The sequence below is a fragment of the Anas acuta genome, chromosome 15 (assembly GCF_963932015.1).
Source record: "Anas acuta chromosome 15, bAnaAcu1.1, whole genome shotgun sequence".
Classification (NCBI taxonomy): Eukaryota; Metazoa; Chordata; class Aves; order Anseriformes; family Anatidae; genus Anas; species Anas acuta.
In genome coordinates this window covers 18,698,552-18,718,898 of record NC_088993.1, presented here as the reverse complement: position 1 = coordinate 18,718,898, position 20,347 = coordinate 18,698,552, and the positions used below count along the sequence as shown (strand labels likewise).

Here is a 20,347-nt window from a genome sequence, read left to right as displayed (position 1 = left end):
TCTATTGGATGTAGGAAAATAACTGCAGTGACAACCGCACCCCAAAAACAACAGTTACCTCTGCTCATCACGTACCAGAGTCACTGCAGAGGCAGCTGGTTGACACATCCTGCACTGCACACTGCATTGCAGCCTGAACAAAGGAGAAAGGCAGGAAGAAGATAAACATTCAGCTGCCAGCAGTAGCACCCAACCCTCAAAAACATAAGCGACCCCAGCTTTACTTTTATCCTTTCAAAACAGCAGGCCACTTGCCTCTGGACCTGCAAATTAGGTCCAAGCTTGAAAGGAGCGGCCAGCATCACCCACGCCACCTGGGAACATAAAAGGACAAAATGACCACTGTGCTTGCAAGCACCCACCTGCTACGCTGCTCCTCTATCCCAAACAGCCTCACCTCGGAACCTCACAGGGAAACACCTGAGCGTCTTCGCTTCAGATAAGGGATGACCAGGCTGACACCACTCACCTTCCCTCAGAGCTTCGTGACATGATGATTTCCCTTCCCTCTCCACAACTGAACCAAGCACCTGCAGAGACAAGGGAAAAGCACACTCTGAGGCACCTCACAGCCACAGCGTACCTGCTGCAATACCTCTCTCTTCCCAGCTCCGGTACTTCAGCTGCTCACCAGCTCTGAGATTCTTCACTCACAGCACCACAGCAAACTCTGCGCAGGCCACACAACACACACTACACAAGCTACATTGCTTAAGACATATGAGCTGGAATGTTCCTACCCAACAATCAGTCGCATCGCACAGGAAGGATGCCGCACACTCCTAGAAACCAAACCTACCAGTCCTGAGAAGCTCCCCACATCCACCTGGCAACCACGCTCAGCACACACACTATTCACCCCTCAAAAAAAACAAGAAGTTAGAACATACACATACACACACAAAAAAAAGAAACAACCGAGCTCCACAAATGCCAAAAAGACATGCACACACAGCAGCCCCGGCAGGGGTAATCACAGACTTACCCCTTGCAGATAAAAAAGGTGACTCTGATACAACCCTGCTCAGTCTCTTGGTAATGCTGCATCTACGCTCTCAAGCCACAGGTACCATGCAATCAAGCTGGTTTTAGTCCTCTGCAGAATAAAACGAGTGGGTTTATACATCTAGAGATTAAAGTGCAGCTCAAAAACAGAGGAGTACCCCACCATCCTAGAAAACAATAAGCCACAAACCTCTACTAAACATCCCTCTATTAAGTGAATTCCAAGCACTTAAAAATTCTAGAAATCTATAAACTCCAGTCTGCCTAGAGAACCCTGCAACTGACTGAAGGAAAAACAAAGCACTTACCCCAAGGAGCAGCCCAGGCAGAAGGAGCTCTCTGATAGCATGCCTGGGGCTCATATAGCATTCGGCCCCGCCCAGCACCCAAACCCAATCACCTGGAAAAGGGGAGGGGCAAAGCACAAGGAAGTAGAAAGAAAGGAGCAGCAGCAGCAGCTGGTTTTTATTTTTTTATTATTATTATTATTTTATTTTATTTTAAGATCTGCTTTACCTGAAAACCATGCAGAGAGCAGACAGGTGACCTGTGTTGTTTCTAGAAGCAACAATCCCCATGCTTTTGCTGCAGCTTTTAACATTGAAAGGACAGCACAACCATTCAAGTAACTGGAACTTTTTCAAATGGAATTACGTCAAACAGGTTCATCATCACTTGCAAAAACAGAGAACCAGAACTCACAAGCATGCCAGCCCTGACACCCACCTCCTCCACAACGCTTACTACTACTGATGCAACACCTCTCTGTTCCCAGCTTCTTTACCTCATCTGCTCACTACATTTACCTGAGAAATGCGCCCGGGCAGCGCTGCGCCGAAAGGGGCCCGGGCGGACTTATTCTGCAGAGAAGAAGAAGGTGAGCCTGCTCACTCTCTAGGCACTGCTGCACTTATGTGGTCAAGGAACCAAACCCCACGGTTTCCCAAAAACAATGTACCTCGCAACCCCTCATAAACGTACTTCTACTATGTAAATTCAAGGACAAAGTCTAAAAGGCTGCAAGGTCTACCACTCGACAGACAGAAAACACACAGGCAAAAGCACCACAAATATAACAAGCTGTCCCTAAACTTGAAACAGACTACCCCTTACATGCCCACTGCTGCCATTTTCAGACACATGCTCACACAGGGAGCTTCCATGATACACTTCTCCTAAACCCTGCTCCATCACTTTGCCACCAAGGTTTTGACTATGATAATATTTGACATACAGGCAAAGAATCACAGAAAGCCCCGTAATTCTGCAAAAATCAGAAGGGAACCAGAACCACAAAGCAAACACACAAAGTAACATCACCATACTATCCGTAAAAATGCCATAACAACTACTCACCTGAGGAAGAGCTACGTGCAATACAAGCACCTACTAATAGATTGCTTTACAATGACAGATCCCACCAGTTGCCACCTCAAAAAGACACGCGTACCCGTTTCTACTAGGAAACGCATCAGTCCATAGACTCTGACCCACCTAAAGAACCCTCCAAACAACTGAAATAAAACCAAACGCTTACCCAAAAGTGCGGCCCAGGCAGAAGGAGCTCTCTGATGGCATACCTGCAACTCAGTTACCACTAGGTCCCACCTGGACCCTGAAGCCAATCACCTGGGAAAGTGCAGGGGGAAAGCACATGAAAGTAGAAAGAGGTGGAGCAGCAGCTGTGGTTTATTTGCTTTTATAAGGCTTAGCTCAACAGCATGCAGAGTGCAGACAGGAGAACTGGGGTGTTTCTAGAAACAAAAATCCCCATGCTTTTGCTGCAGCTTTGAATATTGAAAGGACAATACATTCAAGTAAGCAACCGATTTCTTTTTCCATCTGGAATTACCTCGATCTTTCATTTACACAGAAAGAACAATCTAGGAGCAGAACTGATTACACGCCAAAAAATAATTCAATTTCATTCCACTCACAGGAAAAAATCACTTCAGTAGGATATCTGAGAATCAAAAGGCTATGCTGGTGGGTCAAAACACACTACAGAACACTGGGGCCAGGCCCTCCTCTGCACCCACTTAAAACCCATCCCTGCACTCACCAAGGTGCAACCCCAACACAAAAAAACAGACGCAGCATTTCAGCTTCAACACAGTTTTGGGAACTACTGGAAAGCAAGCTTCATACTCAGAGAGGCATGCTCACGTTACACAGGACGGGGCTTCGGGCAGCTCTTTGCCTACCAAAGAAGACCATTATCAGCACCTGCTTTGTTCCAGTTCTCAGGAACTAACATCACAGCCCACGTTGCCTGGGACACCTGATAAACAGAAGAGAAAGCAGCCATACCATTTTTAAGCCATCCCTGCACGTGTCGCTCCTTGATGAGCTGCAACCTCTTCTCAAATCCTCAGCCTCTTCTGTGGAGAGCCTGCCATGGCACCTGCAAAGCAAGATGGATACCCTTCGCAATCACCTCGTGCTACTTGGCAGTTCTGCTCCAATCCAGCTCACAACCAGCCCGCCCTTCTCGTGCTGCTCTTCAGAGTGCAGCTTGGCCCCACTCAGCCTGTGTGAGACAAAAGTGAAACAAAAAGAAAAGCACAGGCTGAAGCAGCATCCAAAGCCACAGCACAGCTGGGACAGTTACTCTCATCTGCTCCCTTACATCTGCCCCCTCACCTCCCCTCGAGGCATATGCTTCCATCTGCTCTCTTAGGCCAGCTACAACACCCCTGAAATATAAACAGGATTTTTACTGTATTTTGTGCAGTTAACTAACTGCAGTGACAACTGCACCCCTAAAGTACCTGCTACATCTGTTCATCGCTCACCTTGCCAAAAGCAGCTGTGGTCAAGTCCCGTGTTGTACACTGTGTTTCACCTTAAACAAATGAAAACAGTCACAAGATAGTCATTCACCTGCCAGCATTAGCACCCATCCCTCAACAACACAAAGGGACCCCATTTACAATATTATCATTTCAAAACAGAAGCCCCAATACCTCAGCACCTCAGAAGTAGATCAAGACAGTCACCGAGTTGCCTACCAACTGATGAACAGTTCCAGAAGGAGCTCTTTCCGTGACAGGTTCCTCCTAGGGTTTACACTCTACTGGGGACAGAATAGTAATAAAAAATAAAAGTTTCAAAACCCCGTATCTGTAAGCTTTCAAGATTCAACAGACCTCCTCAAGCACACCGTTCAAGCACTATACAAACAGCTGCTCACAAGCAGATATACTCTCCCAAATCCACATCTGCCAACCACCAGAGATGACTGTGCCAGCTGCCCCTCAGTACGTGCCCAGAGGCAGACCGGATGTCTTTGCCAACACAGTACAAACAATGTATTAGTACACCCATGCACTGCCACATTAATCACTAACTGCCAGGCAGGACAGCTCCAGACCAAACACATACACACACGGGCACGCCACAAACACTACAAACAAAACACACAACACAAGGCACAAGAAAAAGTGACCCCCAAAAGGAAAGCCCTACGGCACCAGCAAGTCAGAACAGGTGCTCTGCACCAGACCCTACCAGAGACTCAAATGTCACGACACGCGACTGGAAGCAACTGCCAGAACTGGGATGATGGAGGCCTAAAAAGCCTGCCTTCAAGACAAGAGACCAGAAGGATGGGGACTGAAAACCCCCTAAGACAACTCTCAGGAAATCAATTCCCAAGCAAGAGCTCCTGATACGGCCCAGATGACTTCTGCAAGAGTGAGGATGGAAACAGATGTGCATCATATTCAGCTTGAGATCACAAGACCTGAAACTTATCTGCACTTTAAGCAGCGACTGCAAGACAAAAAGTGCTCGGATCAGAGCCATGATGACAAAACAAGCATTGAGGCCCTTCTGCACAGCTACCAAGTCGCCTGTCTAGTCAGTCCTGTGTAAAAAGTTAGGAGAATATCAAGACCCAAGGAGACCATAATTCACAACACACAATGGAGAAGCAACACTACAGGACAGACAAACTGAAGGAAACTGTCCTGCCTGGCACACGCACTCATGCTACAAAATAATCCCGCTGCTTCTATTAGCCTGGTGACCCAGCCACAAGCACCCAGAACGTGACCCAGCCTGAACCACCCCTCACAGTGGCACCAAGTCTATTCAGCCAGCACGCTCCATGCTGCTCTGGCTCCCAGCTCCCATTAGCCACCCCAGATATGCAAATACCAGGTGCCCCACAACTTAGCTCTCAGGTTGTTGGATGGTAAAGTCCCTCCGCCTCAAGAAATGCACAGGCACCGATTGCCATCTTAGTCAATTGCCAGGCTCATCATCAGCTGCAAAAACAGAGTAACAGCATTCACTAGCACGCCGGCCATGATGCCCACCTGCTCCACAATGCTGACTACTACTGATGCAACATACGGTTCTGCTCACCTCTTCCTCTCCGAATCCAAGCTCCAACAGTGCAGCCAGTATCATCCACACCACCTGGGAAAACAAAGGGATCAAATGATCGTTGCGTTCAGAAGTGACCCAATGGTGGTTTGTTTTTTTTATTATTGTTTTTTTCTGTGTGTTTCATGTTTTTTTTTTCGTTTTTTTTTTTGAAATCTGCTTTTGCTCAACTGCACGCAGACTGCAGACAAGAAAATTGGCGGTGTATCTAGAAGCAACAATCCCCATGCTTTTGCTGCAGCTTTTAACATTGAAAGGACAACACGACCCAGCAAGTAACTGGAACTTCTTCAAATGGAATTAACTTAAAATTTTATTTACACTGAAAGAAAAATCTAGGAGCAGAACAGATTATACACCAACAAAATCAATTCCATTCCACCCCCGGGAAAAAAATCACATACTCTCATCCCCTCCTGTCCCTCAGCCGCTTCCCTGCCCCCCATGGCAGATGCTTTCATCTGTTCTCTTCACCCACTTTTAGAACCTCTAAAAGGCAAACTGGAATTTTACTCTATTGGATGTAGGAAAATAACTGCAGTGACAATCGCGCCCGTAAAACAACAGTTACCTCTGCTCATCACGCACCAGAGTCACTGCAGAGGCAGCTTGGGTCGAGAGGTCCTGCACTGCACACTGCGTTTCACCCTGAACAAAAGAAAAACACAGGCAGAAGATAAACATTCAGCTGCCAGCAGTAGCACCCAACCCTCAAAAACATAAGCGACCCCAGCTTTACTTTTATCCTTTCAAAACAGCAGGCCACTTGCCTCTGTACTTGCAAATTAGGTCCAAGCTTGAAAGGAGCGGCCAGCATCACCCACGCCACCTGGGAACACAAAAGCATACAATGACAACTGTGCTTGCAAGAACCCGCCTGCCACACTGCTCCTCTATCCCAAACAGCCTCACCTCAGAACCTCACAGGGAAACACCTGAGCGTCTTCGCTTCAGATAAGGGATGACCAGGCTGACACCACTCACCTTCCCTCAGAGCTTCCTGACATGACGATTTCCCTTCCCTCTCCACAACTGAACCAAGCACCTGCAGAGACAAGGGAAAAGCACACTCTGAGGCACCTCACAGCCACAGCGTACCTGCTGCAATACCTCTCTCTTCCCAGCTCCGGTACTTCAGCTGCTCACCAGCTCTAACTGAGATTCTACACTCACAGCGCCACAGCAAACTCTGCGCAGGCCACACAACACACCACTACACAAGCTACATTGCTTAAGACATATGAGCTGGAACGTTCCCACCCAACAATCAGTCGCATCGCACAGGAAGGATGCTGCACACTCCTAGAAACCAAACCTACCAGTCCTGAGCAGCTCCCCACATCCACCTGGCAACCACGCTCAGCACACACACTATTCACCCCTCAAAAAAAAAAAATAAACTTAGAACATGCACATACACACAAAAAAAACAACTGAGCTCCACAAATGCCAAAAAGACATGCACACACAGCAGCCCCGGCAGGGGTAATCACAGACTTACCCCTTGCAGATGAAAAGGTGACTCTGATACAACCCTGCTCAGTCTCTTGGCAATGCTGCATCTACGCTGTCAAGCCACATGTAGCATGTAATCAAGCTGCTGAAACTCTCCAGGAGACTAAAACAAGTGTTTTTATACGTGTAGAGATTAAAATATGGTGCAAAAACAGGAGCATATGTGACCATCCCAAAAAACAGTGAGACAGCAGCCTCTACTAAATATCCCTCTATTTCAAGCACTTAGAAATCTAGAATTCCAAGCACTTAGAAATACAGAACTCCACAAACTGCAGCCTGCCTAGGGAACCTTGCAACTGACTGAAGGAAACACAAAGCACTGACCCCAAAGAGCAGCCCAGGCAGAAGGAGCTCTCTGATGTCGTGCCTGGGGCTCATATACCTTTTGTCCCCGCCCAGCACCCAAACCAAATCACCTGGGGAAGATGAGGGACAAAGCACAAGAGAGCAGGAAGGGAGCAAGAGAAGCAAGTGTTTTTTTTTTTTCTTTCTTTTTTAAAATCAGCTTTATCTCAAAAGCATGCAAAGAGCAGGCAAGATATCTGCAGTGATTCTAGAAGCAAAACTCCCCTTTTACTTTCTCTGCAGATATCAATATTGAACTGAAAATATCACCAAGCTAGTAACTGAAACTTTTTGAACTGGAATTAGTTTAAACAGACTCACCCCCATCTGTAAACACAGAGAGCCAGCATTCATCAGAATGCCAGCCCTAATAACCACCTCCTGCACAACGTTCACTACTACTAAGGCAACATATCATTGTGCAATACCTCTCTGTTCCCAGCTCCTTTACCTCACCTGCTCTGTAGCTCCACATGACAAATGGGCCCGGGCGGCGCCGCGCCGAAATGGGCCCGGGCGGCGCCGCGCCGAAATGGGCCCGGGCGGCGCCGCGCCGAAATGGGCCCGGGCGGCGCCGCGCCGAAATGGGCCCGGGCGGCGCCGCGCCGAAATGGGCCCGGGCGGCGCCGCGCCGAAATGGGCCCGGGCGGCGCCGCGCCGAAATGGGCCCGGGCGGCGCCGCGCCGAAATGGGCCCGGGCGGCGCCGCGCCGAAATGGGCCCGGGCGGCGCCGCGCCGAAATGGGCCCGGGCGGCGCCGCGCCGAAATGGGCCCGGGCGGCGCCGCGCCGAAATGGGCCCGGGCGGCGCCGCGCCGAAATGGGCCCGGGCGGCGCCGCGCCGAAATGGGCCCGGGCGGCGCCGCGCCGAAATGGGCCCGGGCGGCGCCGCGCCGAAATGGGCCCGGGCGGCGCCGCGCCGAAATGGGCCCGGGCGGCGCCGCGCCGAAATGGGCCCGGGCGGCGCCGCGCCGAAATGGGCCCGGGCGGCGCCGCGCCGAAATGGGCCCGGGCGGCGCCGCGCCGAAATGGGCCCGGGCGGCGCCGCGCCGAAATGGGCCCGGGCGGCGCCGCGCCGAAATGGGCCCGGGCGGCGCCGCGCCGAAATGGGCCCGGGCGGCGCCGCGCCGAAATGGGCCCGGGCGGCGCCGCGCCGAAATGGGCCCGGGCGGCGCCGCGCCGAAATGGGCCCGGGCGGCGCCGCGCCGAAATGGGCCCGGGCGGCGCCGCGCCGAAATGGGCCCGGGCGGACTTATTCTGCAGAGAGGAAGAAGGTGAGCCTGCTCACTCTCCAGGCACTACTGCACTTATGCGGTCAAGAGACATTACCCCACTGTTTCCCAAAAACAACTATCTGGAATCACCTAATAAACATACTTCTAATATGTCAATTCAAGGACATCAAGACTAAAAGGCTGCAAGGTCTGAACACTCGACAGACAGAAAACCCACAGGCAAAACCTCCAGAAATATAACAAATTGTCCCTAAACTTGAAACAGACTACCCCTTACGTGCCCACTGCTGCCATTTTCAGACACATGCTCACACAGGGAGCTTCCATGATACATTTCAACTAAACCCTGCTCCATCACTTTAACAGCAAGGTTGTAACTTTGATAATATTTGACATACAGGCAAAGAATCACAAAAAGCCCCGTAATTCTGCAAAAATCAGAAGGGAACCAGAACCACAAAGCAAACACACAAAGTAACATCACCATACTATCCGTAAAACTGCCATAACAACTACTCACCTGAGGAAGAGCTGCGTGCAATACAGGCACATACTACTACTAGATTGCTTTACAGTGACAGATCCTACCAGTTACCAATTCAAAAAGATATGCGTACCGGTTTCTACTTCAGAACGCATCAGTCCATAGACTCTGACCCACCTAAAGAACCCTACAACCAACTGAAATAAAACCAAATGCTTACCCAAAAGTGCACTCCAGGCAGAAGGAGCTCTCTGATGGCATACCTGCAACTCAGTTACCACTAGGTCTCACCTGGACCCTGAAGCCAATCACCTGGGAAAGTGCAAGGGGGAAAGCACAAAAAAAAAAAAAATCAGAAACGAGCAGTAGCTGTGGTTTCTTTATTCATTTATATGGCTTAGCTCAACTGCATGCAGAGTGAAGACAGGAGAGCTAGGGTGTTTCTAGAAACAAAAATCTCCATGCTGTTCCTGCAGCTTTGAATATTAAAAGGACAAACTGATTAAGAAAGTAAACTGATTTTTTTTCCCCTCTGGAATTAGCTCAATATTTTATTTACATAAAAAGAAAAATCTAGGAGGAGAACAAATTACATGGAAAAAAAAACAATTCCATTCCACTCGCAGGAAAAATCACTTACTTCAGTAGGCTACCTGAGAACCAAAAGGCTATGCTGATGGGTCAAAACACACTACAGGACACTGGGGTTCAGGCCCTCCGCTGCACCCACTTAAAACCCATCCCTACACTCACCAAGGTGCAAGCCCAACACAAAAAAAACAAAGCATTTCAGCACCTGCTTTGTTCCGATTCTAAAGACTAACATCACAGCCCACGTCGCCAGTGACACCTGATAAACAGAAGAGAAAGCAGCCATACCGTTTTCAAGCCATCCGTGCACGTGTCGCTCCTTGATCATCTGCAACCTCTTCTCAAATCCTCAACCGCTTCTGTGGAGAGCCTGCCATGGCACCTGCAAAGCAAGACGGATACCCTTCGCACTCACCTCGTGCTACTTGGCAGTTCTGCTCCAATCCAGCTCACAACCAGCCCGCCCTTCTCGTGCTGCTCTTCAGAGTGCAGCTTGGCCCCACTCAGCCTGTGCGAGACACCTGCAAAAGAGAAACAAAAGCATAGGCTGAAGCAGCATCCAAAGCCACAGCACAGAGGGAGAGATACTCTCATCTGCTGCCTTACATCTGCCCCCCTCACCTCCCCTCGAGGCAGATGCTTCCATCTGCTCTCTTAGGCCAGCTACAACAACTCTGAAATATAATCAGGATTTTTACTGTATTTTGTGCAGTTAACTAACTGCAGTGACAACTACACCCCTAAAGTACCAGCTACATCTGCTCATCGCTCACCTTGCCAAAAGCAGCTATGGTCAAGTCCCGTGTTGTACACTGTGTTTCACCTTAAACAAATTAAACGAAAGTTGCCTACCAAGTGCTGAACAGTTCCAGAAGGAGCTCTTTCCCGTGACAGGTTCCTCCTAGGGTTTACACTCTACTGGGGACAGGAAAGAAATAAAAATAAACATTTCAAAACCCCATATCTGTAAGCTTTCAAGATTCAACAGACCTCCTCAAGCACACCGTTCAAGCACTATGCAAACAGCTGCTCACAAGCAGATATACTCTCCCAAATCCCCAACTGCCAACCACCAGACATGATTGTGCCAGCTGCCCCTCAGTACGTGCCCAGAGGCAGACCGGATGTCTTTCCCAACACAGTACAAACAATGTATTAGTACACCCATGCCCTGCCACATTAATCACTAACTGCCAGGCAGGACAGCTCCGGACCAAACACACACACAGGCACGCCACAAACACTACAAACAAAACACACAACACAAGGCACAAGAAAAAGTGACCCCCTGAGGAAAGCCCTAGGGCAACAGCAAGTCAGAACAGGTGCTCTGCACCAGACCCTACGAGAGACTCCAATGTCACGACACGCGACTGGAAGCAACTGCCAGAACTGGGATGATGGAGGCCTAAAAAGCCTGCCTTCAAGACAAGAGACCAGAAGGATGGAGAGTGAAAACCCCCTAAGACAACTCTCAGGAAATCAGTTCCCAAGCAAGAGCTCCTGATGCGGCCCAGATGACTTCTGCAAGAGTGAGGATGGAAACAGACGCGATCTCAAACCGAATATGATGCACAAGACCTGAAACAGATCTGCACTTTCGAGCACTTCTTGTCTTGCAGTCGCTGCTTGATCAGAGCCATGATGACAAAACAAGCATTGAGGCCCTTCTGCACAGCTACCAAGTCGCCTGTCTGGTCAGTCCGGTGTAAAAAGCCAGGAGGATATCAAGACCCGAGAAGCACAGAACAGACACTGCAGAAGCAAACAGGACAGACGAACAGAAGGAAATTGTCCTGCATGGCGCACGCACTCAAGCTACAAAATAATCCCGCTGCTCCTGTTAGCCTGGTGACCCAGCCACAAGCACCCAGAACGTGACCCAGCCTCAACCACCTTCACAGTGGCACCAAGTCTATTCAGCCAGCTGCCTCCATGCTGCTCTGGCTCCCAGCTCCCATTAGCCACCCCAGATATGCAAATACCAGGTGCCCCCCAACTTAGCTCTCAGGTTGTTGGATGGTAAATTCCTTCCACCTCAGGAAATGCACAGGCACCGATTGTCATCTTAGTCAATTGAAGGCTCATCATCAGCTGCAAAAACAGAGTAACAGCATTCACTAGCACGCCGGCCATGATGCCCACCTTCTCCACAATGCTGACTACTGCTGATGCAACATACGGTTCTGCTCACCTGTTCCTCTCCGAATCCAAGATCCAACAGTCCAGCCAGTATCATCCACACCACCTGAGAAAACAAAGGGATTAAATGTTCGTTGCAATCACAACAAGTCAGCCAATGGTGTTTTTTGTTGTTGTTGGTTTTTGTGTGCGTTTCCTTTATTTCTTTTTTTTAAATCTGCCTTAGCTCAACAGCATGCAGAGCACAAACAAGAGAACTGGGGTGTTTCTAGAAGCAACAATCCCCATGCTTTTGCTGCAGGTTTGAATATTAAAAGGACAATACGACCCAGCAAGTAACTGGAACTTTCTTAACTGGAATTAGCTCAAACTTTTTTTTTTTTTTTAAATAGAAAGAAAAATCTAGGAGCAGAACAGATTATACGCCAACAAAATCAATTCCATTCCACCCCCGGGAAAAAATCACATACTCTCATCCCCTCCTGTACCTCAGCCGCCTGCCTGCTCCACATGGCAGAAGCTTCCATTTGTTCTCTTCACCCACTTATAGCACCTCTAAAAGGCAAACTGGAATTTTACTCTACTGGATGTAGGAAAATAACTGCAGTGACAACCGCACCCCAAAAATAACAGCTACCTCTGCTCATTACGCACCAGAGTCACTGCAGAGGCAGCTCGGGTTGAGACGTCCTGCACTGCGCACTACACACTGCATTTCAGCCTAATGAAAGGCAAAACACAGGCAGAAGATAAACATTCAGCTGCCAGCAGTAGCACCCATCCCTCAACAACAAAAGGCACCCCATCTTTAGTTTTATCCTTTCAAAACAGCAGGCCATTTGCCTCTGTACCTGAAAATTAGGTCCAAGCTTGAAAGGAGCGGCCAGCATCACCCACGCCACCTGGGAACACAAAAGGATACAATGACCACTGTGCTTGCAAGCACCCACCTGCCACACTGCTCCTCTATCCCAAACAGCCTCAACTCAGACCCTCACAGGGAAACACCTGAGCGTCTTCCCTTCGCTTCGGATAAGGGATGACATGGCTGACACCACTCACCTTCCCGCAGAGCTTCGTGACATGAAGATTTCCCTTCCCTCTCCACAACTGCACAAAGCACCTGCAGAGACAAGAGAAACACACACTCTGAGGCACCTCACAGCCACAGCGTACCTGCTGCAATACCTCTCTCTTCCCAGCTCCGGTACTTCAGCTGCTCACCAGCTTTAACTCAGGTTCTTTGCTCACAGCAGCACAGCAAACACTGCCCGGGCCACACAACACACACTACACAAGCTACAATGGCTAAGACACACAAGCTGGAACGTTCCGGCCAACAATCAGTCGCATTGCACAGGAAGGCTGCCGCACACCCCGAGAAACCAAACCTACCAGTCCTGAGCAGCTCCCCACCTCCTCCTGCCAACCACGCTCAGCACACACACTATTTGCCCCTCAAAAAAAAACAAAAACTTAGAACATACACACACAAAAAACAACTAAGCTCCATAAATACCAAAAAGACACGCACACAAAGCAGCCCCAGCAGGGGTAATCACAGACTTACCCTTTTGCAGAGGAAAGAGCAGACTCTGATACAACCCTGCTCAGGCTCTTGGTAATGCTGCATCTACACTGCCACCTCGGACCCTTACAGGGAAACACCTGAGCATCTTCCCTTCAGATAAGAGATGACCAGGCTGACAACACTCACCTTCCCTCACTGCTCCGTGACACGAGTATTTCCCTTTCCTGTCCACGACTGCACAAAGCACCTGCAAAAAAAAGACAGAAAAGCGCACTCTGAGGCACCTCACAGCCACAGTGTACCTGCTGCAATAATACCTCTCTCTTCCCAGCTCTCTCCAGCTGGGAGAGAGTGGTATTATTGCAGCAGGTACACTGTGGCTGTGAGGTGCCTTCAGCTGCTCACCAGCTCTGAGATTCTTCGCCCACAGCACCACAGCAAACTCTGCCAGGGCCACACAACACACACTACACAAGCTCAATTGCCTAAGACACACAAGCTGGAACGTTCCAGCCCAACAATTAGTCACGTCACAGGAAGGATGCCGCACACTCCTAGAAACCAAACCTACCAGTCCTGAGCAGCTCCCCACCTCCTCATTCTAACCACACTCAGCAAACACACTATTTGACCACCAAAAAAAAAAAAAAAAAAAGAACATGCATACACACAACGAAAAACAACTGAGCTCCACAAATGCCAAAAAGACATGCACACACAGCAGCCTCGGCAGGGGTAATCACAGACTTACCCTTTGCAGATAAAAAAGGTGACTCTGATACAACTCTGCTCAGTCTCTTGGTAATGCTGCATCTACGCTCTCAAGCCACATGTAGCCGGTAATCAAGCTGGTTTTAGTCCTCTGCAGAATAAAACGAGTGGGTTTATACGTCTAGAGATTAAAGTGCAGCTCAAAAACAGAGCAGTATCGCACCATCCTAAAAAACAATAAGCCACAAACCTCTACTAAACACCCCTCTATTAAATGAATTCCAAGCACTTAAAAATTCTAGAAATCTATAGACTCCAGCCTGCCTAGAGAACCCTGCAACTGACTGAAGGAAAAACAAAGCACTTACCACAAAAAGCAGCCCAGGCAGAAGGAGCTCTCTAATACCATGCCTGGGGCTCATATACCATTTGGCCCCGCCCAGCACCCAAACCCAATCACCTGGAAAAGGGGAGGGGCAAAGCACAAGGAAGTAGAAAGAAAGCAGCAGCAGCTGTTTTCTATTATTTTCTTTGTTTTTTGTTTTTTTTTTTTGTTTTTTTTTTTGTTTTTTTTTTTTTTAAAGATCTGCTTTACTTGAAAAACATGCAGAGATCAGACAGGAGACCTAGGGTGTTTCTAGAAGCAACAATCCCCATGCTTTTGCTGCAGCTTTTAACATTGAAAGGACAACACGACCCAGCAAGTAACTGAAACTTTTTCAAATGGAATTAGCTCAAACTTTTATTTGCATTGAAAGAAAAATCTACGAGCAGAACAGACTATACACCAACAAAATTAATTCCATTCCACCAAGGTAGTATCTGAAACTTTTTGAACTAGAATTTGTTTAAACAGACTCATCCCCATCTGTAAACACAGAGAACCAGCATTCAACAGCATGCCAGCCCTAATAACCACCTCCTGCACAACGTTCACTACTACTAAGACAACGTATTATTGTGCAATAACTGTCTGTTCCCAGCTCCTTTACCTCACCTGCTCAGTAGCTCCACATGACAAATGGGGCCGGGCGGCGCCGCGCCGAAAGGGGCCCGGGCGGCGCCGCGCCGAAAGGGGCCCGGGCGGACTTATTCTGCAGAGAAGAAGAAGGTGAGCCTGCTCACTCTCTAGGCACTGCTGCACTTATGTGGTCAAGGAACCATACCCCACGGTTTCCCAAAAAAAACGTACCTGGCAACCCCTCATAAATGTACTTCTACTATGTAAATTCAAGGACAAAGTCTATAAGGCTGCAAGGTCTAAACACTCGACAGACAGAAAACACACAGACAAAAGCTCCAGAAATATAACAAGCTGTCCCTAATCTTGAAACAGACTACCCCTACCCCTGCTTTACTTGAAAAACATGCAGAGAGCAGACAGGTGACCTGTGGTGTTTCTAGAAGCAACAATCCCCATGCTTTTGCTGCAGCTTTTAACATTGAAAGGACAACACGACCAGGGCAGTAACTGGAACTTTTTCAAATGGAATTACGTCAAACAGCTTCATCATCACTTCCAAAAATAGAGAACGAACATTCCCTAGCGTGCCAGCACTGATAGCCACCTCCTGTACAACACTGACTACTACTGATGCAACATACCATTGTGCAATACCTCTGTTCCCAGCTCCTTTACCTCACATGCTCAGTAGCTCCACCTGAGAAATGGGCCCGGGGCGGCGCCGCGCTGTAACGGGCCCGGGGCAGCACCGCGCTTAAATGTTTTGGATACTAAAAGGACAAAATGACCAAGCGAGTAGTTGATTTTTTTTTCCCATCTGGAATTAGCTCAAGCTTTTATTTACATAGAAAGAAAAGTCTAGGAGCAGAACTGATTACGTGCCAAAAAAAAAATTCAATTCCATTCCACTTGCAGGAAAAATCATTTATTCAGTAAGCTACCTGAGAACCAAAAGGCCATGCTGATGGGTTAAAACACACTACAGGACACTGGGGCCAGGCCCTCCGCTGCACCCACTTAAAACCCATCCCTGCACTCCCCAAGGAGCAACCCCAACACAAACACAGACACAGCATTTCAGCTTCAACACAGTTTTGGGAACTGCTGGAAAGCATGCTTCATCCTCAGCGAGGTGTGCTCAGGCTACACAGGACGGGGCTTTGGGCACCTCTTTGCCTACCGAAGAAGACCACCATCAGCACCTGCTTTGTTCCAGTTCTCAGGAACTAACATCACAGCCCACGTTGCTTGGGACACCTGATAAACAGAAGAGAAAGCAGCCATGCCCTTTTCAAGCCATCCCTGCACGTGTCGCTCCTTGATCATCCGCAACCTCTTCTCCAATCCTCAACCACTTCTGTGGAGAGCCTGCCATGGCACCTGCAAAGCAAGATGGATACCCTTCGCACTCACCTCGTGCTACTCGGCCGTTCTGCTCCAATCCAGCTCCAGCTCACAACCAGCCCGCCCTTCTCGTGCTGCTCTTCAGAGTGCAGCTTGGCCCCACTCAGCCTGTGCGACACACCTGCAAAAGAAAAAGAAAAGCATAGGCTGAAACAGCATCCAAAGCCACAGCACAGCTAGGACACTTACTCTCATCTGCTCCCTTACCTCGGCCCCCTCACCTACCCTCAAGGAAGATGCTTCCATCTGCTCTCTTAGGCCAGTTACAACACCCCTGAAATATAAACAGGATTTTTACTGTATTTTGTGCAGTTAACTAACTGCAGTGACAACTGCACCCCTAAAGTACCAGCTACATCCGTTCATCGCTCACATTGCCAAAAGCAGCTCTGGTCGTCAAGTCCCGTGTTGTACACTGTATTTCAACTTAAACAAATTAAACAAAAGTTGCCTACCAAGTGCTGAACAGTTCCAGAAGGAGCTCTTTCCTGTGACAGGTTCCTCCTAGGGTTTACACTCTACTGGGGACAGAATAGTAATAAAAAATAAAAGTTTCAAAACCCCATATCTGTAAGCTTTCAAGATTCGACAGACCTCCTCAAGCACACTGTTCAAACACTATGTGAGAAGCTGCTCACAAGCAGCTCAAATCTCCCCCCCACACATCTGCCTAACACTACAGAGATGACTGTGCCAGCTGTCCTTCAGTACGTGCCCAGAGGCAGACCGGATGTCTTTGCCAAAACAGTCCCATCAATGTATTAGTACACCCATGCACTACCATGTTAATCACTAACTGCCAGGCAGGACAGCTCCGGACCAAACACGTACACACACAGGCACGCCACAAACACTACAAACAAAACACACAACGCAAGGCACAAGAAAAAGTGACCCCCAAAAGGAAAGCCCTAGGGCAACAGCAAGTCAGAACAGGTGCTCTGCACCAGACCCTACGAGAGACTCCAATGTCACGACACGCGACTGGAAGCAACTGCCAGAACTGGGATGGTGGAGGCCTAAAAAGCCTGCCTTCAAGACAAGAGACAAGAAGGATGGGGGCTGAAAACCCCCTAAGAAGACACTTAGGAAATCAATTCCCAAGCAAGAGCTCCTGATGCGGCCCAGATGACTTCTGCAAGAGTGAGGATGGAAACAGACGCGATCTCAAACCGAATATGATGCACAAGACCTGAAACAGATCTGCACTTTCGAGCACTTCTTGTCTTGAAGTCGCTGCTTGATCAGAGCCATGATGACAAAACAAGCATTGAGGCCCTTCAGCACAGCTACCAAGTCGCCTGTCTGGTCAGTCCGGTGTAAAAAGCCATGAGGATATCAAGACCCAAGAAGCACAGAACAGACACTGCAGAAGCAACACTACAAGACAGACAAACTGAAGGAAACTGTCCTGCCTGGCACACGCACTCACGCTACAAAATAATCCCGCTGCTTCTATTAGCCTGGTGACCCAGCCACAAGCAGCTTGAACCACCCTCACAGTGGCACCAAGTCTATTCAGCCAGCACGCTCCATGCTGCTCTGGCTCCCAGCTCCCATTAGCCACCCAAGATATGCAAATACCAGGTGCCCCACAACTTAGCTCTTAGGTTGCTGCATGGTAAAGTCCCTCCGCCTCAAGAAATGCACAGGCACCGATTGTCATCTTAGCCAATTGAAGGCTCATCATCAGCTGCAAAAAACAGAGTAACAGCATTCACTAGCACGCCAGCCATGATGCCCACCTGCTCCACAATGCTGACTACCGCTGATGCAACATACGGTTCTGCTCACCTCTTCCTCTCCGAGTCCAAGGTCCAACAGTGCAGCCAGTATCATCCACACCACCTGGGAAAACAAAGGGATTAAATGATCATTGCGTTCAGAAGTGACCCAATGGTAGTTTTTTTTTCTTATTGTTTTTTGTGTGTTTCCTGTTTCTTTTTTTTTTTTTTTCAAATCTGCTTTTGCTCAACAGCATGCAGACTGCACACAAGAAAACTGGGGTGTTTCTAGAAGCAATAATCCCCATGCTTTTGCTGCAGCTTTTAACATTGAAAGGACAACACGACCCAGCAAGTAACTGGAACTTCTTCAAATGGAATTAGCACAAACTTTTATTTGCATTGAAAGAAAAATCTAGGAGCAGAACAGATTATACACCAACAAAATCAATTCCATTCCACCCCCGGGAAAAAAATCACATACTCTCATCCCCTCCTGTCCCTCAGCCGCTTGCCTGCCCCACGTGGCAGATGCTTCCATCTGTTCTCTTCACCCACTTACAGCACCTCTAAAAGGCAAACTGGAATTTTACTCTACTGGATGTAGGAAAATAACTGCAGTGACAACCGCACCCCAAAAACAACAGTTACCTCTGCTCATCACGTACCAGAGTCACTGCAGAGGCAGCTGGTTGACACATCCTGCACTGCACACTGCATTGCAGCCTGAACAAAGGAGAAAGGCAGGAAGAAGATAAACATTCAGCTGCCAGCAGTAGCACCCATCCCTCAAAAACATAAGCGACCCCAGCTTTACTTTTATCCTTTCAAAAGAGCAGGCCACTTGCCTCTGTACCTGCAAATTAGGTCCAAGCTTGAAAGGAGCGGCCAGCATCACCCACGCCACCTGGGAACATAAAAGGACAAAATGACCACTGTGCTTGCAAGCACCCACCTGCTACGCTGCTCCTCTATCCCAAACAGTCTCACCCCGGACCCTCTGAGGGAAACACCTGAGCGTCTTCCCTTCGCTTCGGATAAGGGATGACCAGGCTGACACCACTCACCTTCCCTCAGAGCTTCGTGACATGATGATTTCCCTTCCCTCTCCACAACTGAACCAAGCACCTGCAGAGACAAGGGAAAAGCACACTCTGAGGCACCTCACAGCCACAGCGTACCTGCTGCAAGACCTCTCTCTTCCCAGCTCCGGTACTTCAGCTGCTCACCAGCTCTGAGATTCTTCACTCACAGCACCACAGCAAACTCTGCCCAGGCCACACAACACACACTACACAAGCTACATTGCTTAAGACATATGAGCTGGAACGTTCCTACCCAACAATCAGTCGCATCGCACAGGAAGGATGCTGCACACTCCTAGAAACCAAACCTACCAGTCCTGAGAAGCTCCCCACATCCACCTGGCAACCACGCTCAGCACACACACTATTCACCCCTCAAAAAAAACAAGAAGTTAGAACATACACATACACACACAAAAAAAAGAAACAACCGAGCTCCACAAATGCCAAAAAGACATGCGCACACAGCAGCCCCGGCAGGGGTAATCACAGACTTACCCTTTGCAGATAAAAAAAGGTGACTCTGATACAACCCTGCTCAGTCTCTTGGTAATGCTGCATCTACGCTCTCAAGCCACAGGTACCATGCAATCAAGCTGGTTTTAGTCCTCTGCAGAATAAAACGAGTGGGTTTATACATCTAGAGATTAAAGTGCAGCTCAAAAACAGCGGAGTACCCCACCATCCTAGAAAACAATAAGCCACAAACCTCTACTAAACATCCCTCTATTAAGCGAATTCCAAGCACTTAAAAATTCTAGAAATCTATAAACTCCAGTCTGCCTAGAGAACCCTGCAACTGACTGAAGGAAAAACAAAGCACTTACCCCAAGGAGCAGCCCAGGCAGAAGGAGCTCTCTGATAGCATGCCTGGGGCTCATATACCATTCGGCCCCGCCCAGCACCCAAACCCAATCACCTGGAAAAGGGGAGGGGCAAAGCACAAGGAAGCAGAAAGAAAGGAGCAGCAGCAGCAGCTGTTTTTTATTTTTTTATTATTATTATTTTATTTTATTTTAAGATCTGCTTTACCTGAAAACCATGCAGAGAGCAGACAGGTGACCTGTGGTGTTTCTAGAAGCAACAATCCCCATGCTTTTGCTGCAGCTTTTAACATTGAAAGGACGACACGACCAGGCCAGTAACTGGAACTTTTTCAAATAGAATTACGTCAAACAGGTTCATCATCACTTGCAAAAACAGAGAACCAGAACTCAC

General features: G+C 48.6%; 4 long non-coding RNA genes across 4 annotated transcripts; all 4 read right to left on the bottom strand.

The window, feature by feature from the left end:
* Nucleotides 1–466: 466 nt before the first annotated feature.
* LOC137864603 (uncharacterized) lies at nucleotides 467–1,598 on the bottom strand. Its single transcript, XR_011101569.1, has 3 exons — nucleotides 1,522–1,598; nucleotides 986–1,096; nucleotides 467–530 (listed from the first exon to the last, which is right to left on the bottom strand). It is a non-coding gene; the product is annotated as an uncharacterized lncRNA (long non-coding RNA).
* Nucleotides 1,599–5,149: 3,551 nt separating this feature from the next.
* Nucleotides 5,150–6,047, bottom strand: LOC137864840 (uncharacterized). Its single transcript, XR_011101644.1, has 3 exons — nucleotides 5,969–6,047; nucleotides 5,377–5,430; nucleotides 5,150–5,276 (listed from the first exon to the last, which is right to left on the bottom strand). It is a non-coding gene; the product is annotated as an uncharacterized lncRNA (long non-coding RNA).
* Nucleotides 6,048–6,176: 129 nt separating this feature from the next.
* On the bottom strand, nucleotides 6,177–7,827 carry LOC137865048 (uncharacterized). Its single transcript, XR_011101732.1, has 3 exons — nucleotides 6,899–7,827; nucleotides 6,382–6,442; nucleotides 6,177–6,226 (listed from the first exon to the last, which is right to left on the bottom strand). It is a non-coding gene; the product is annotated as an uncharacterized lncRNA (long non-coding RNA).
* Nucleotides 7,828–15,825: 7,998 nt separating this feature from the next.
* Nucleotides 15,826–16,447, bottom strand: LOC137865062 (uncharacterized). The gene is made up of 2 exons (XR_011101735.1): nucleotides 16,330–16,447; nucleotides 15,826–16,173 (listed from the first exon to the last, which is right to left on the bottom strand). It is a non-coding gene; the product is annotated as an uncharacterized lncRNA (long non-coding RNA).
* Nucleotides 16,448–20,347: the final 3,900 nt, after the last annotated feature.